A 4,716-nucleotide genomic window follows, 5' to 3' on the forward strand; every position below is an offset into this window, starting at 1 on the left:
AAACACAAACAACAGAGAAAGGAGGGGTAGAGGAGCCAACCTCTACAGTACCTCCCCCCAAACGATCGTCTCAGGACGATGACATCATCCATTTATCTGGATGGTCTTGAAAAAACGCCTCTATCATCCCGGGGTGCAGGATGAAAGACCTCGGGATCCATGACCTGTCTTCAGGTCCATAACCTTCCCAATGGACCAGGAACTGAAAACCCCTACCCCGTCTTCTGGAATCCAGGATACGGTTGATCCTATATGCCGGGTGGTTGTCGATCAAAAGGGGGGCTGGGGGGGAGCTGGTGGGAGGGTTGAGCGGGCTGACTGATACTGGTTTTAAGTTAGAAACGTGGAAAGTTGGATGGATCCTCATGGATGGTGGTAACTTGAGCCTGACTGCAGAGGGGTTTATGATCTTGTCAATAGTGTAGGGGCCAATGTACCTGGGGGCCATTTTGCGAGAGGTGTCCTTTAGACAGATGTCCCTGGTGGAGAGCCATACTGATTGGCCCATCTTGTAGTCCGGGGCTTTAGAGCGGTGTTTGTCAGCCGATTCCTTGTTCCGTCTGGCAGTCCTTGACAGTGCCTCTCTAGCCTGAATCCAAACTGTCCTGCATCGGTCCATGTGATCCTTGACAGACGGAACCAGGATTTCAGTCTCCAACAGAGGAAATAGGGGGGGCGTGTATCCAAGAGAAACCTCAAAAGGTGTCAGGCCAGTAGCGGATGAGGTTAGTGTATTGTGTGCATATTCCACCCAGAGCAAGTGTTTTGACCAGTCAGATGGGTTCTTCTCAGACACGCACCTAAGGACAGCCTCCAACTCCTGATTGCATCTCTCCGACTGTCCGTTCGATTGTGGATGGTATCCAGAAGACAAACTCACAGTGGCCCCGATGGACTTGCAGAACTCCTTCCATAATTGTGATATGAATTGTGGGCCTCTGTCTGATACAATGTCTGTGGGTAAGCCGTGAATCCTGAAAACCTCTTGTAGAAGAATCTGGGCCGTCTCAAAAGCCGAAGGGAGTCTTGTGAGTGCAATGAAATGGGCAGCCTTAGAGAATCGGTCCATGACAGTGAGGACTACAGACTTCCCATCTGAAGGTGGCAAACCTGTCACGAAGTCCAAAGCGATGTTTGCCCATGGTCTGTCTGGAACTGGTAGTGGATGAAGTAGACCCGCCGGTGGTTGATTGTTGTTCTTATTTCGGGAACAAGTGGAACAGGCCTTGACAAACTCCTTTATGTCCTTGGACAGTGTCTTCCACCAGAAATGTCTCTTGGTAAATTCAATCATTCGGTTGATGCCGGGATGACAGGTGAAGTGGTGCGAATGAACCCAATCCAAAACCTTGTGGACGACACTCTTTGGAACGAAGATGGTGCCAGGTGGTCCCCCCCAGGATCAGGTTGCTGAACTTGAGCCTTCTTGATCTCCTGTTCAATGGGCCAGGTGACAGTTCGGACCACACAGGCTTGTGGCAAGATCCCAGAGTCCTCCTTCTCTCGGTCGGAAAAGGAGAATTGTTGAGACAATACATCTGGTTTGAAATTCTTGGAACCAGGGCGATACGTGATGGTGAATCTGAATCCCGTAAACAACAACGCCCACCGGGCCTGACGGGGGTTAAGGCGTTTGGCGTCTTGTAAATAGGCTAGGTTCTTGTGATCAGTCCAAATGATAAATGGAACATTGGCCCCTTCCAACTAGTGTCTCCATTCCTCGAGGGCTAGTTTAATGGCCAACAGTTCACGGTTCCCAACGTCATAGTTCTGTTCAGCAGGAGAGAAACGTCTTGAAAAGAAAGCACATGTGTGAGTTTTATTATCGTGGGGATCCCTTTGAGAGAGTACTGCCCCAGCACCAATATCTGATGCATCCACCTCCACAATGAACTGACGTTGGGGGTCAGGGTGATGGAGAATGGGTGCAGAACAAAAACATTGCTTCAACTCACGGAAGGCTCGATCGGCTTCGGGGGTCCAGTTGAACCTGAGATTCGTGGACGTAAGTTGGGTGAGAGGGGCTGCCGTCTGACTGTAGTTCCGGATAAAACGACGGTAGAAGTTGGCAAATCCCAGGAACCTCTGAAGTTGCTTTCTGTCCGTAGGTGTAGGCCACTTCAGCACCGCTCGGATCTTCTCAGGGTCAGTGTGGTAGTGTCCCTCATTAAAAATAAAACCAAGGAAAGAAACAGAGGTTACATGGAATTCACACTTCTCAGCCTTGACGTAAAGTTGGTTTTCATATAGTCGTTGTAATACTGTGCGAACATGGGTCTGGTGGGACTGGATGTCAGTAGAATAGATCAACACGTCGTCTAGGTACACAAATTTATTGATCATATCTTGGAGAACGTCGTTGATGAGAGCTTGAAAAATGGCAGGAGCATTAGTGATTCCGAACTGCATAACCAAATATTCGAAATGTCCAAAAGGGGTCTTAAATGCAGTTTTCCACTCATCTCCTTCCTTGATCCTCAAAAGGTGATAAGCGTTTCTAAGGTCCAATTTTGAAAAAACAGTGGCAGAAAGAAGTTGTTCTTGTACTGAGTTGATTAATGGAAGTGGGTACTTGTTCTTTATGGTTATCGCATTTAGACCTCGGTAGTCGATACACGGGCGGAGTGAACCATCTTTCTTGTCTACGAAGAAAAACCCTGCCCCTAATGGGGACGTTGAAGGGCGAATGATGCCAGACTGTAATGATTCGTCTAAATACTTCTGCATAGTTTCCTTCTCGCTCTGAGAGAGGTTATATAGGCGACTCGAAGGGAGAGGGGCTCCCGGCAACAGTTCGATTGAGCAGTCGTATGGGCGATGTGGAGGTAAAGATAAAGCTTTATTTTTACAAAAAACGGGCGCAAAATCATGGTAAACCCTGGGTACTCTTGACAAATCAGGTGGAGCGGAGGTCACCTCCTTTATTGTGTCAGACTGAAAACCAGCAGACCTTAGACAGTTCCGTAAACAATATTCGCTCCAAACACTGACTCTTTTCTTCTGCCAATCAATGATGGGGTTGTGTTTTATCAACCAAGGATAGCCCAAAATAAACTGCGGTGAGGGAGAATGAAAAACCATGAACTCACCCAGTTCTCTGTGATTCCCGGAGATGATGAATGGTAAGTTAGTTACCTCCTGGGTGATAGTTGTAATGTTTCTTCCCGTGACTCCAGCCACCGGAATGGGGTAAGGAAGGCTTCTGGTAGGTATTTGAAGCTCATCTACCAAATCTTGAGAAATAAGGTTCCTCTCAGCTCCCGAGTCAATGAGGGCCTCAATGGAGTAGTGTCTCTGTTGAAGCATAATTCTGGCAGGAAGACAAAAACGTGAACCAGGGGCACAACGAGCTTCACTCACCAGGATCCCCTGAATGGCTGGTGAGTGCTGGAGTTTAACTTGTTTGGGCAAGATCGCACAAAATGTCCTCTCTTTCCACAGTAGAAACATTCATGTGCTGTCAATCGTCGTTGCCTCTCTTGCAACGTGAGTCGGGTTCGTCCGATCTGCATTGGCTCAGGCTCGGAATCATAGTGAGTGGTATCTGGTTGAAACGGGGGTTCTCTGATAGCAGGAAATGCTGGAGGAAAAGTTGACCCGGAAGCCATTGGTTCCGCTTGGCCCCGCCTTTCCCGAAGGCGATTATCGATCCTGATCGCCAATCTGATGAGGTCATCCAACGTCTCCGGCTCATCTCTAAGTGCCAGTTGATCCTTTATTTGATCAGAAAGTGAATTAGAAAATACCCCCTTAAGTGCCACCTCATCCCACCTGGTTTTCTCCGCCGCAACCTGGAAGAGGATGGCGTATTCAGACACGGTAGTTTGATCCTGTCTCATAGCCAACAGACGGCGGGACGTCTCCTCCTGGTGGACAGGGACATGAAACACACTCCTGAACTCCTTAACAAAGTCATTAAATGATAGTGAAACCACAGGGTGAGACTGAAGGTAGGCATGAGCCCATTCAAGAGGTAAACCTCTCAACGAAGTAACGATATAGGTGATTCTGGATGCAGAGTTTGGGAACAGGGAAGGAGAACGGGCAAATGCTAGTTCACATTGGAGGAGGAAACCATTGAATTGTTCTGGGTTACCTTCAAAAACTGCGGCCGGACGAATCTCCGGCTCACAGGGTTGTTCCGAGCGGGCGGTGCTTAGCGCTGGCGGCGCTAATGGTGGTGAGACCGCCAGCGTGGGTGGAGTTAGTGTTCCCATTCTATTGCCGATGGACTGAATCATTCCACCCACCGTTTCCAGATTCGACTGTGTAGTCTTGTGTTGGGTAATTAGTTCCTGTAAGAGAGCTTCATTTCTCCTTACTCTCTCCTCAAGGGTGACCTGATCAGCATTCAAACCGTTCTTTGACATATTGTGGCCAGAGCAAACCGTTAAGGTCTGTAGGTGATGTCAAAGGCGAACGGTTTGAAGCAAGGACTAAACAACTTGAGGTAAAAAACAATATTATTTATTGGTTCAGGTGTATCTGGTAAACTCAAACTCAGGATGGATCCACTGTGGGAATAGAGAGGAGATTGGTGGTGAACAACAAATCGTCTTGAGGAGATTTTGGAAATGTTGACAGTAATCCAAAAATAAGCTTACTTGTCGTTGTTGTTCCAGGAGCATGAGAACAGGAGACAGGATCCGAATCCAACAATCCACGGTGGGATCAGGTGAGTATATTTACAAGTGTATTTACAAAAATCACCAAGGG

Source organism: Nematolebias whitei, chromosome 8 (genome assembly GCF_014905685.2).
Source record: "Nematolebias whitei isolate Nwh7 chromosome 8, NemWhi1, whole genome shotgun sequence".
Classification (NCBI taxonomy): domain Eukaryota; kingdom Metazoa; phylum Chordata; class Actinopteri; order Cyprinodontiformes; family Rivulidae; genus Nematolebias; species Nematolebias whitei.